Consider the following 14,413-nt stretch of genomic DNA (forward strand, 5'->3'; position numbering starts at 1 on the left):
AACACCATGAAAACTCTTGTTGATACTGCTCATCATTGAGACCTTTTGTTCCTTGTACACTGAATCATAAAAATGACAATTATAATAAAAAGAAAAGTTAAAAGATACAGCTCAGCAACAATATCAGTGAGTTTGGTGGTGAGGTAGTGGGTGGGAGTTGGCTCACTGAGCTCTGGGAGTAAGCTGGAAAGATGGCTATATTTCAGGTCCTGCAGTCTAAGAAGAACAGGGGAACAGAACCTGGGCCATTGCTTGAAATAAAGGGCAGGGATTGGGAGCTCCAGCCTGTGAAAGGAAGTTAAAAAAAGAAAAAAAAAGCTTTTGACCAACAGCTAGGGTTTTAGCTTATATAACATTGCTAAACAAGAATGTAGGGAGGGAATAAAAACTGCCTTGTATCCAGGACTTGTGCCAAGGTGCTCACTAGCACAGTGCCTCGATCTGCATTTGCCTCTGTTCCTCCCAAAGTAAGCTCAGTCACCTATGCAAGACCGTGTTCTGGATTGTGGTCCCTAGTGGTCCAGGTGATGCATCTCCTGGAGAAATAATTATAAAGCAAGAGCATAAAAAACCAGCAAAGAATATGACAGAACCCACCCCCCCACTGCCACCCCATAAAAATGAGCTTGAAAGCCAAATTCCAAAGTACATCAGAATTATTATAATTGAAAAGATAACCAAGAAAATTTAAGATTGTTGTATGATCACTCTGGATGAAATGAAAATAAGAGGAATCTGAAAAATTAAGACAAGTATGTTTGAGATTTTTTAACAAGATGAGAGAATAACAATCTTGAGAATATAAAAATTAATGAAAACCAAAGCAGTAGCTTATGAAAAAATATTAAGTAAAAACCTTGGAAACAAAAAGTACTATTATAGAAAAAAGTAAACAGGATTAACTCAAGACTAATGCAGTTAAAGAGGAAATTTTAAAATAATAGGAAGAAGGTACGGAGAAATATACAAAGAATCTAGTCTTAGGAGGTAAAACATTGAAAAATATCTATGAGATAGCAGTCAGCCATGATGTGCTATAGAAAGACTCCAAAGCTGTTTACTAGGAATTTTAGAAAAAGACAATAGAAGAAATAGGTGAGAAGCAACAGTTAAAGATAGTTTTAGTATTTTATAGAACTAAAAGAAATAAAATTTCTTATTGAAATAGCACAAAGTATATAACAGAGTGTGTTTTATTTTAATTTTTTTATTGAAGTGTAATCGATTTATAATATATTAATTATTGCTGTATAGCAGAGTGGCTCAGTACTCTTTCATATACTTTTCCATTGTGGTTTATCATAGGATATTGAATATAGTTCCCTGTACTATAGTAAACAGCAGGATTTTGCTGTTTATCCATCCTGTATATACCAGTTTGCATCTGCTAATCCCAAACTCCCAGTTAGTCCCTCTCCCACCCTCCTCCCCTTGGCAACCACCAGTCTATTATCTTTGTCCAGCAGGATGTATTTTAAAATAGACTTGTTATTTACTGTAGTGAGAAGATTCCCTGGAATAAGTCTGTTGTCCTTTGGGAAAATGTAAATTGTAAAGGATGTTGATGAAACAGTAACTTGTCTACTTATAGAATTAAATTTATTACTTTAGCCATACATACATTTAAATTATATTTTATCCAAATAGAGTAATTTAGAAATATTATTTTTTCCCTTAGTTATACTTAAAAAAATATCTAGCCTCTTCAGATGCATCTTTGACATTAGTGTTTTTGTCATCACCAGAGTATTTTTAAATCATCGTAGTGGCATCACTAATCAGTTCTTTTGAGATATAGCACAAAGTGATCGTGTGTATGATGCGGACACTAAAGGTTCCCATTCACAAACATTAGTACAGTTTCATTTTCATTTTTATTCTTCCTCTAGGTTCATATTCCTAATCTTTGTAATATAATAAATTTTACTGCTTTTTAAAGTTTAAAAGTGTTGTTTATAATGGTCTTCAGTCCTTGCAAACATAATGTTAAAACACAGGAATAAACACTGAAATTGTTAACCTTCTTTGCCTTCTTTTATACTAATTTCAACAGATGATCTTTATAAACATGAAGACTAGCACTAGTTTTAGGAAAAAAATTGTTGGCTCATTTTTGTCTAATGTTTTAAGCAGTATTCTATGGCTTATGAAAGTGTCCATAACGCAGTAGACTATATATATATGTGTGTGTGTGTATGTATGTATGTATATACATATAGTTATTTTCTATTCTAGAATTTTTGGAGGGAAAAACTTAGCTTAAATGTGGGTTATATAAAGCTTTAATTGACCTCTTACTCTGTATCAGGTATTGGTGTTCTATATGTAGCAGTGAACAAGATAGATAATGGTTGTAATCTCCTGGAGTACACATTCCAGTTTGGTGATATAAGCAATAAGCAAGCAAGAAAATATCAGGAGAAATGAATAATATATAGAATTCTTTTTTAAATGTCAAGAAATTGTTTGAAGTTTGTAAGGGTTTAGAAGGCTTTGAAGAATCCTTAATACCTGAATGAAGAGTCTTGAGACCATGTAGACCTTAAGATTCAGTGGACCAACCCAGGTCTAGAATTCCCAAATCCAGAGACTAAATCCATTAATTTACCTTTAGACCATTCATCTTTCTGTTTAAAAAAATTTGACCTCACATAAAAAATATATATAGGAAGATGTTATAAAGCTGGAAAAAGTAAGAAAATTGTAGAAAATCAAAAGTATACAAAACAAAAAACCTCTGATAGGCAGAAAGGCATGATTATCTGTATGTGCATGAGTCTTGGTCATGTTTAGAATTTTTGGCCACTAGAAACCTGCCCTGTGGGAGAATATGTGTACTTTTGTTTGCCTATTTTCTTTCCTTCTTTTCTTTCTTCCTAAATTTCTGTATTTTCTAGAATGAGATGTATTGCTTATTTAATCCGGGAGAAAACATGCTTTAAGTAGGAATCATTAGCTTTCAACTTGTTTTAGATATCTCTTTCTTTTTAATTTGAAGTGATTGAATTAAGATTTTTAAACCTTAAATCTAAAACTTCTATAAGTACATTCTAATGGATATGTTGCTGTGTTTATTTTATCTCAATTAGTATATAATTACGGAGGAGGCAATGGCACCCCACTCCAGCACTCTTGCCTGGAAAATCCCATGGACAGAGGAGCCTGGTAGGCTCCAATCCATGGGGTTGCTAAGAGTCGGGAACGACTAAGCGACTTCACTTTGACTTTTCACTTTCATGCATTGGAGAAGGAAATGGCAACCCACTCCAGTGTTCTTGCCTGGAGAATCCCAGGGACGGTGGAGCCTGATGGGCTGCTGTCTGTGGGGTTGCACAGAGTCGGACACAACTGAAGCGACTTAGCAGCAGCAGCAGCAGTATATAATTAAGGGGCTTCTCTGGTAGCTCAGCTGGTAAAGAATCCACTTGCAATGCAGGAGACCTCGGTTTAATTTCTAGGTCAGGAAGAATGCCTAGAAAAGGAATAGGCCAGCCACTCCAGTATTCTTCGGCTTTCGTAGTGGCTCAGACAGTAAAGAATCCACCTGCAATGCTAGAGACCTGGGTTTGATCCCTGGTTTGGGAAGATCCCCTGGAAGAGAGCATGGCAACACACTCCAGTATTCTTGCCTAGAGAATCCCATGGACAGAGGAGCCTGGTGGGCTATAGTCCATTGGGTCGCAAAGAGTCGGACATGACTGAGTGACTAAGCATGCATTGAATATAACTCAAAACACTGATTTTACATGGCTTCTGAGAGACGAATGGTTTGCCTATTTGCACAAGTTTCCTAAGTAGGTAAAATGTATTCTATTCATTATTTTCAATACTTTCAACTGAGTGAAACCCAAGGCATTTAGCTTCCAGGTGGCTCGGTGGTAAAGAAGGCACTTACTAATGCAGGAGACTCAGGAAACGCAGGCTCAATCCCTGGGTCAGGAGGATTCCCTGGAGTAAGCCACTCCCGTATTCTGGCCTGGACAATCCCATGGACAGAGGGGCCTGGTGGGCTACAGTCCATGGGGTTTCAAAGAGTCAGACATGACTGAGTGAATGAACATGCAAGCCATTTACCCTGAGCTATTGCCTCATGATATATTTTATATTATTAGGTTGATCATAGGATGTTGAATTACTAATGCTATGAGATAATATCTAGGTCTTGAAGAGACACTCACCCTTCCTGAAATTCATTTAGTGTAGAAAATATATATTACCCTTCTTACTTTATTGCTTTTGAGTACTTGAAAGAATCCTACTGAAAATGCTACTAGGTAATAGATTCGTGATCATCCCAGATAAAAATCTTTGCTTTACTTCCCTGTGCTCACATTATCCTGTTTCAGATAATAGAGACACTCAGAGTAATTTTCATTCTTTATAAGGTCAAAGTGTCTTTTGCTTGTACAATTTTTCTGTTGTAACTGGTATTGACTCATTAATTTCTCAATATCTTCTGTACAATCAAATCACATTAGGTTTTAGGATTGTCATTTTTTTCAAATGCTATGACCCTCAAAAGACACACATATTATATTCTTTAACTCTAATTTCATTTGTCTGGGTACATTGTAGACACCCACATATTTATGTATAATTGAATTATTAAGGACATTTGAAAATTTCACATAATACTTCTATAAAAGAGTAAAATTTTATTCTGCGGTAGCATACACCTTTTTAAAGTGTCTAACATTAAAGGTGTGAAAAGGAAGTTTGAAGTTTTCTTTTAACTCCAAAAGTATATAATTTAGTAAAATAATCCTTTTAGGTCTTAAATTTTTTTTCAAGAGTGGGATATCAGATTGCATCAGCATCAAACAGCTGATAGACTTTTTCAATTGCTTTGAAAAGTATATGTGTTACATCATCTAACTAGGATACATTATAAAGAGATTTACAGAAAAATGTCTAAAGAACAGCTTAGGTCATGACACGTCTCGAAAGCATCTCTCTAATACACACCACACACACACACACACACACACCTGTTGTGTACTGCCTGGAGCAGGTCCAGGCAGCTGCTGGGGTGGGTGGAATTAAGACAGCTGACGTTGCCTGTCTGTCTCACAGAACAGCCGGTGGTGGAAGGAGACATGTTGGCAATGATGCAGGTAAAGAATCCAGTCCTTCCTGCCAAGCTTTCTCCTCAAAATAGTGGCAACAACACCAAATATGCCCCCCCTTGAACTGTATGAAAAAGATGAATATGAGGAGAGTAACTAAATGTTGAAGTGGTACTAAGGGGTCCCTAGGATGCAAAATTTAAGGTGGGTGATGACCCTGTATCTTAAATTTTGCAACTTAAAAATGTTGTACCTTAAAATTGGGAGAGTGAGTGTCACCTTAAGGTTTGTGCCTGCACTGTCTCACCCTAGTCTGCCAACTTTGTTCCACAGTTGTTCCTGTCTCTATGTTATAAGTCACCTATAACCAGGTATAAGTCAGGTGACAAGAAGAACCCACAGCCGGTGTAGTTTTCTTCCACTGATGTAACTGGGAGATGTTTGCTAATGGACTTAAAATAAGAACCTAGTTGAGAGTTCTGAATACCAGGGCTCTTTTAGGTTAATTAACTGAAGTGTGCTTTAAACATATATTTTAACTATACACAAACTCACCTTTATGAACAGAAATGTCTAACTTGATCAACTGTATACTCTACCCTCTTATTTGTTCTTTGTTGTAGATTTATAGCCTCAACTCATCCCCACTAGGCTGCTTTTTTATATCATTGACTTAATTACTAGTTATAGAGATTTCTCTCTCCATCTGCAGTCACTCAGAGTTAGGCCCTAAGAAATTTCTGTCTATGGTTACAGCTACCTGTGCTCAGAATTATGCAAAGTTTAGGAAAGTTCTTTCTCCCCGCAGCATTATCAACAAAACACTCACCCTAGCTACTTACTCTTCTGAAATGATGCTTCTGGGTTTGTGCAGTATTCCAGAACTTGGGTTGGCCCTCCATTGAGAATGATCGGTCCTGTTCTAGATTTTGGCTGAACAACTTCTGAATTTGCTGTAACCTGAGTAACTCCTCCACTGAAGAGACGATTGTACTCCCTGTTGCTTCCTGAGTTGTACTACAGGGAAACACATAGTTAGGGTCAAATATTTAACTATTTCATGTTCATTATCGCACAGGCTTTCCATACTATATGTGGCCTTTTTCTGTTCTAAGTGAAAAATGAGTGAGATTTTTTCTGTGAAAAATGAGTGAGATTTGCATTTCCCTGATGATTAGCCATACTGAGCATCTTTTCATGTGCCTGTTGGATATCTGCATTTCCTAGTTGGAAAAATATTTAGGTTTTCTGTCATTGTTTGCTTGTTTTTTGTTATTGAGTTGTATGAGTTGTTTATGTATGTTGGATATTAATTTCTTATTGGTCATATCATTTGCCACTATTTTCTTCCATGCAGTAGGTTTTTTTCATTTTGTCAGTGGTTTCCTTTGCTGTGCAAAAGCTTTTAATTAGGTCCCATTTGTTTATTTTCAGTTTTATTTCCTTTGCTTTATGATATCATTTATATATGGAATCTTTTTTTAGATTCAACAAACTAGTGAATATAACAAAGAAGAAGTGAACTCACAGATGTAGAAAACAAACTAACACCTACCAGTGGGGAGAAGGAAAAGGGAGGAACAGTATAGGGTTAGGAAATTAAGAGGTAGAGACTATTAGGTATAAAATAAGCTACAAGGATATATTGTATAATATGGGGAATATTGCCAATATTTTATAATAATATTATATTGGAGTATATTATAATAATAGTATAATTGGAGTATAACCTTAAAAATTGTGAATCACTATATTGTACACCTGTAACTTGCATAATACTGTAAAGCAACTATACTTCAGTTGAAAAAAATGAGTGAGTCATGGAAGTATACAGGTGGAAGAATCCTTAACTCATTTATGCTTCTGAACATGAGATTCTAAAGTCCTGTTTAATGCTGTTACAGCCAAGTTAGCCCCCAATTTATAAATTAATTATCCAGCTACAAGACAACTTTCTCCCACCTCCCTCTTCCTCTAGATGCGTTTGTGTTTCCTGCCCTGATTCAGAACACCGAAGGCAGGGGTCACAAGCTCAAACACATTGAGTCCAGTCAGACTGTGTGAATGAACAAAGCTGACAAGTAACAGAAAAGAAGGTAGGACTGTGGTAAACCAGTTTATGAGTCTTCACCAGAGGTCCTGCATCAATCCCAGGTTCAAATCCAGATGTAAATAAGATGATATACTCCATAGATATGAAATACACTTTCCAAATATGTGGTGCTTATGCACATGCATTTGAGTCTGGGCTATGTTCCAAAAATTGTTAGTCGCTCAGTTGTGTCCAACTCTGCAACCCCATGGACTGTAGCACACCAGGCTCCTGTCTCCATGGGATTCTCCAGGCAAGAATACTGGAGTGGGTTGCCATTCCCTTTGCTAGGGGATCTTCCCAACACAGGGATTAAACCCAGGTCTCCTGCATTGTAGGCAGATTCTTTACCATCTGAGCCATCAGAGAAGCCCATATGTTCTGCCTGCTACTCAAGAGAACACTCTGCTTATGTAAAAAGTATTATATATTACAAAATTTTCACATAAAACATAGTCTCCTAAGAAATGAAAATCGGGGTCCAGAAAGGAACCTTTTAACAGTTTATCTAGAAGTCCATGCTGGAGGAAAGCTAAGGAAGTGTAAGCCAGCAGTTTTCCCAGGAAGAGAAAAACAGCACCACTCCCGATTTTGAGCAGAAACAAAATGCTAAAATTAAACTCCCAGCAGTCAGCTGGGCGAAAGATTTAACAACAGTGTCTGACTCTAACTCACGCTTTCCAGGGAGATCAATGAGAAAGCAAACATCTTATCTCACAATTAATAGTTTCAACATTTCAAACTGAAAAAGCTCCAGAGTAAACAAAGGCAGCACCAAGGCAGAACTAAGAGTGAATGCATTAATGATTTGACTACACCTGTATCTTTCCACATTAATTCTTAAATCAATTTATCTGAAGCGCTTGGAATCTTGAACTACTGAAGTGAATGCCACAAAAACATCATTAAAAGCCCCATAAATTTCATTTATTTTGAAAAGTTAAACTCAAAAGCTGAAGTGTCCTGAAATCAATCTTCTAAATAAAAAAAACTTACAGAAAAAAAAGTCAGTTCTTTATTCTGATACTCCCTAATAACTAGATTTTTGGCATTATTTATAAAAATTCTCTAGTATTCAAGCTTAAATGAACAAGGAATAGAAATGTAATTTCAGACAATAATAATATATAAAATGATACAAATGAGTGACTATCAACCATGATGAAATTATCTGAATATATATTCTTATATGTAACATATATATTCCTCAATTAAAATTAGACCTTTAGCAAGGAAGACAAACAGAAAATGATGTTTGTTTTATACGCTCTATTTTTTTATAAAACAAAAACAAGGTTGTTTTCATGGTATCTCTTGAAAAACAACTTTCAGAAAGGAGATTTAATACTCGGTAAATAATAGAAATGGTCTGGAGCCACCTTGTGGCAGTCACTGGTAATTGGAAGTGGTTTTTAAAATAATGGTTTATCTATAGTGTACAATAAAGATGTTTTACAGATGAAAAATCATCTGATTTCTTTCAAAATGCTAACCTTTGAAACATAAATAATGTAGTTATGTGGCAAAAGTGCCAGACAAAATATATTTGTACTAGGAAGTAATAATGAGAATGGCCATAACAATCATTGGTGCAGTGCTTCCTGTGTACATTTGTTCACTGCATGGGGGAGCCTCTGGGGGAGACCAAGGAAGACTAAATCAGCTTGTTCCCCAAGGTTATACAGATTTAGTTATGGGGTGAATCTGGGATTTAAAAGTCATATTCTTATTATTACCTGTTACTCTTTAAAAAAAAGCCTACTATATACCAGGCATCATATTAGGTACTTTCTATTTGTCATCTAACACACACATAAGTTGCTTCAGTCCTGTCTGACTCTTTGCGACCCTATGGACTGTAGCCTCCCAGGCTCCTTTGTCCATGACATTTCCAGGCAAAAATGCTGGAGTGGGTCGCCATCTCCTCCTCCAGGGAGATCTTCCTGACCCAGGGATTGAACCTGTGTCTCTTATGTCTCCTAAATTGACAGTCAGGTTCTTTACCACTAGCACCACCTGGGAAGCTCATTGGTTATCTAGTCGTGATAATGTTCTTATGAGATAAATACTACTATATCCATTATATAAACAAAGATATTCAGAAAGATAAATAGCCTGTCCTGAGTCACTTACCTGGAACTGACAAAGCTGAAATTTGAAACGATTATTAAAGATCATGCTCTTCAGAAATACTATGCTTTTTCCTACTATATCAACTATATCATGATGTTCTAATTAATTATATAATATATGTATCCATCATTCATTCATTTATGATAACACATATATATGCACACAGAGGTGGGAAGATGAGAAAGCAAGAGAAATTAAAGACACTTTTGGGTTTAAGGCTCAAGAGTACATTTGACAGGGTCTGGGAAGAATCCGTTTTCTCCAAAACAGACAAATCTGTTGAATATGGCTTTAAACTAATTGTGAGGAGGAAAACTGAGGAAAAAAGCCCAGGTAGAAACATACATCCAGTTATTATGGAGGATACCCTGAATATCTCTTCCTCTCTCTCACACACACAGAAATACACCCCGGGCCTTGGGACATTTTTCCTTCAGCTGGCATACCCTCTCCTCCTTCTCTTGGGTAAATCATTCCTTTCACAGGTATCCACTTAGACATCAGTTCCCTGAGAAGCTTCCTGGTCTGCATCCCCTGTCTAAGTGCCCCTGTAGCCTCACACAGCCCACCGTCTGCCTTTCAGAGCACTTGGCACACTTCCTTTTGATGCTTCTCTGTGCTTCTGTGTGCTCCATCAAACTCCAAGCTCCATGGTCTCCAGGCTGCCCCCTCCATCAGTTGAACTCCAGAATTCAATGCAAACTTGTTGGCAAATGAATTAAGGTACTGAAAGAAATCTCAGATCTAGATCACAGATCAGCCTAGATCACAAAAATAAGCGCTACCGTGGATAAAACACAGCTAGTGGGGAGCTACTGTATAGCACAGGGAGCTCAGCTCAGTGCTCTGAAATGACCTGAAGTGGGGGCACTGGGAGGGAAATTCACGAGGGAGCTATACATATAGCTCATTCATGTTGTTGTACAGCAGACTTTAACACATTGTGAAGCAGTTATATTCCAATAAAAATACATGAATTAAAAAATAAGGCTCTACAGGTGCAGAATGGAAGTATGCAAAGGTAAAGTGGCAGCACAGAAAGGGAAAAGGGTCAATTGTGTCTGGGGAAGGAGAGGGTTAAAAAGACTTATCTTAAGGAGATGATATTTGAAATGTGGAGTGACAGATGGGAAGAGGAAATTATAAGGAATGAGATGTGGACCTCAAATATTAATGTATGTGAAAAATAAACTGCATGCAGAATTTGTTAAAATACCATTTCCTCAGCCAAATGCCAAAGCATTACATTTCATTAGAATCCAGGAGTCAATGTTTCTAAAAAGGCTCCCAGTTGCTTCTAGCACTGATGGTCTTCTGACTGCATTTGGGGGAAATGGAAAAGCATGGTGTGTTTGAGGCCAGGGCAGAAGTTTTCTGTGGCTAGAGATCTGTGATTCAGAGGAGGAGTGTTGAAGGCCTCCCTTAATGGAGACTGGTTTAGGGGGCGCTTTTCACTTTCATGCATTGGAGAAGGAAATGGCAACCCACTCCAGTGTTCTTGCCTGGAGAATCCCAGGGACGAGGGAGCTTGGTGGGCTGCCGTCTATGGGGTCTCACAGAGTTGGACACGACTGAAGCGACTTAGCAGCAGCAGCATAGGGTATGGAATTCATGGGAGAGAGACAAAAGGTGGGCTGTCCACCAAATTTCTCCTCCATGCACTGCCTCCATGAACCTGAGAAGTGTTTTTCAGACCCTTCCAAGTTCCCAGACATATTCTTGAGTTCCATAAATTTTTTATGATGATCTCTTTAGTTTGCGTTTTTTCTAGCAACGACAGTTTTATGTTGATGTAATCTTTCCCCAAGTCATCTCATTGGTTGGTTTATAAGTAATACTACGACACACATCTATTGGCTATTTGTATTTGTGATTTCTCTGCATCATGCCTGGTAGAGTAGCAAGGCAGTTTAGTGTAGTTCTAGCCTCTGTGGGTTTGAATTGTTTTTCACTAACTAGCTGCATATCCTTGGGCAAATCCTAAACTTCCCATACCTCAGTTTCCTCATCTATAAAATGAGGGTAATAGAAATTCCTACTATATACGGGCATTGTGAGGATTAAACATATTAACACTGCACAATGTAAGGACTATATGAGTTTTAATTGTTTTTTAAAAATTATTGCTTTATGTTAGATTTCTTGTATATGTTAGGTTTATGTTAACTTCTCGCTAGCTGTGGGGCTTTGTTTTACTGCTATAGTTTCAATTAATTTATAAAGTGCTTGACATGGCCACCTACCAATTTCAAAGCATGAGAAATATTTCACAAAGGCCTTCAGCCTTGGGCTTACTTGAATCTCCTTTAGTGCTCCCTACTGGTGGAGAAGGAAGCTCTCAAAGTTACACCAGATCTTCCAGCTCAGAACTCCATGCAGAGGGCATACATGTCTGTCTTGACCTCACCTACGTGTTTAATTTCCTAGGGTACACTGTGCCAGCTGGACATAGCAGGGAGCATGCTTGGACATCAATTTTTTGGGTCCTCTTTCCTGTATGTGAAGATACCAGATGATTTCTGTAAGTATCCCTTTATGGCCTTTCTTCTTGTACCTGGGACACTAGAAGTTTATAGGAATAAGGCATTCAGAAAACTGGGATTTTGTACGGTAAGCATGTCAGAGTTTAAGTATTACAGACTTGAGAATCTCCTCCTAAATTCTTCCTTACCCCTCATGCTCACTCTGTTTAGCCAGGCACAGGCTCTAGGGCATGGGCTTCAGTTATTGTGCCACATGGGCTTAGTTGTTCTTTGGCATGTGGGATCTTCCTGGACCACGGATTGAACCTGTGTCCCCTACATTAGCAGTTGGACTCTTATCCACTGTACCACAAGGGAAGTCCCAGATTCTTTTCCCTTATTACAAATTACTCAGTAGATTTCCCTGGCCTATATAGTAGGTCTTTGTAGATTATCTATTTTATATATGTGTCACTGGTTCCTTTATTCTATTCAGTTTGTCCTGGGCTCTGGTGCCCTGTATTCTCCGCACATCTCTTGTGGAGTATTCTTCACCTTCACGCCAGCAAGGAGCATCCCTCCTGGACTCTTTCCCTCAAAACTGCTTTCTTTCTTCACTGTCCCCTTAGTTCTGTTAACCCCTTTCCTGTGTACCCGGAGCTGCATCTCCTAATTCTGCCTGGGTCTGCAGGACTCACCGGAACCCTCCTTGAGTAGCTGCCTGCTGTTCTTGTCTCTGTGTTGGTGTCAGCATCTGGGGGTGGGGTGTACAGTCTTCACATAAATAATGCTTACCTCAAGTCACTTTAGAATCCCAATTCACCACCAAGTCTGGGTCCTCGTACAGTTCTCTCATGACTTTCTATAACACCCACCTTCTCCAGCAAGGCCTGATAACTGGTCCCCAGATCCTGGTCCTACATACATAGTTTCTGTTTTTCTATCTCAAGGTATTATGTCAAAGTCATGCAGTAACCAGAAGGAAAACCCACTTCTGAGTGGTTTTTGTTTTTTCTTTTTTTCCAATTTAGTTGTACATGGAGGGAGGGGGCTATTTTTGCTCCCTTGTAACCAAAACCGAGAAAGGCAGCAGAGGCTCCCATCCACATGCCAAAAGAGGGAGTGAAGAGTAAGTTGTTATTGTAATGTCTGGAAATCTATCTATTCTCTTAGCTCCATTTTCTTTCAGCTCTGGGTTTAAAGTCCCTAGAAAGTTCTACTAAATCTCTTTGATAGGGAGTTCCCTCAGGAATAATAGGATCCTTTGTTCCCTAACAAAGGATCTGAAACATGCTTCAGAGAAACCAGGCAGGTCCCAAGATTCGGGAATGGGCTCAAGCTGGAAGCCCTGGGAATTCTGAAGGGAGCAGTCACCACAGACAGCTTGTTTAGATGGAGGCTTCTGGTTCTATTCTGCTTCAGGATAGAATCTGATAAACTAGAATAGAGGTTTGCTGGCTTCTATCAACTTCTGCCAGGCCACCACCGCAGGCAAGTTTTGCCCCCAAGTACCCTCATCAGTAGGAGGTGATATGGAAAGGGTGAGGGTGGGAGTTCTCACTCCTTAAATATGACCCTGAACCTACTGGCTAAGTAAAGCATTCTAACTTCATGTTTAGTGTGTAATTGTGTATACATTTTCTTCTTTTCTAGATCTCTACCAGCATGACAAATTGTGTGAAATGCAATTACTGTGATCACTTGACTCATAAAATTCTCTTGAGAAAGCCATCCTGCTGGAGTGTTTCTGTAAAGGTCACAGTTCTTGAACCCCACCCCCTCACCACCATTCAGTCCCACTCTGTGCTGCTTTCTTTCCTCCAGCCTTTCTCCTTGCTTGCAACACTTGGTTTTATCTTTCCTCATCCTCCGTCTGATTGGCCAAGGTGAGTCAGCTACCACCTTGCCTTGCTTCCAGGTCCTCTCTGAGGGAGACCCCTCACCATGGGAACTTTACGGGAGTTTGCTGTGGAGGATTTTAATGCTTAGAGGGAACTGAGGTAACACTGACTGAGAAGGCCATTCCAGCTGGACATTTGAGGTTGAACTGATTCTACAAATGGAGTCCGTGACCTCTCTACCCACAGCCTCCTCCAGCCTTAACACGAAGCACTGTACCTGCTGGGCACTCCCAGCATGCAAGATAAAGAGGCCCAAGCTCTTGGGCCTTGTAAGGGTCTATGGACAGTGTCTTTAATGGATTTGGAAAAAAGTGACCTTCTGTAACGCCCGACATGCCTCTCCGTCTATCTGTACTCACCTCTCTGCCTGTGGACTGATGGCTTTGGAGGAAGTGGGCTGGCGCTTCTCAAGTAACTATTCTCAAGGAAGAAATCTGGAGAACTCGTGCAGGCTGGAGCCCAGTGATGCATAGGCCTATGGCCCAGAGGACTTCCTTCTCTGGCATTTGACATGGTATGTCCTACAAGAAGAATATTAACCACTAATAGAGTTCTTACCCTGGGCTGGCTCTGTTCTAAATTTTTCATGTACATGAACTCAGTCCTTTTACCCCAACACCAAAGACCGATTGATGAAGGAGAGAAACTCCAACTCCATAATCTCACCCACACATCATTTGAAAAACAATTCAACTTTTCTTTTTAATTTATTTATTATTATTTTTTTAGGCTATGATTTGCAGCATCTGGGATCTTAGT

General features: G+C 38.8%; 1 long non-coding RNA gene across 1 annotated transcript; it reads left to right on the forward strand.

Moving 5' to 3' along the window:
- Positions 1-11,746: 11,746 nt before the first annotated feature.
- LOC129644963 (uncharacterized) lies at positions 11,747-13,544 on the forward strand. Its single transcript, XR_008711090.1, has 3 exons — positions 11,747-11,812; positions 12,785-12,882; positions 13,407-13,544. It is a non-coding gene; the product is annotated as an uncharacterized LOC129644963 (long non-coding RNA).
- The last annotated feature ends 869 nt before the right edge of the window (positions 13,545-14,413 follow it).

This window comes from Bubalus kerabau, chromosome 2, assembly GCF_029407905.1.
Source record: "Bubalus kerabau isolate K-KA32 ecotype Philippines breed swamp buffalo chromosome 2, PCC_UOA_SB_1v2, whole genome shotgun sequence".
Taxonomy (NCBI): Eukaryota; Metazoa; Chordata; class Mammalia; order Artiodactyla; family Bovidae; genus Bubalus; species Bubalus kerabau.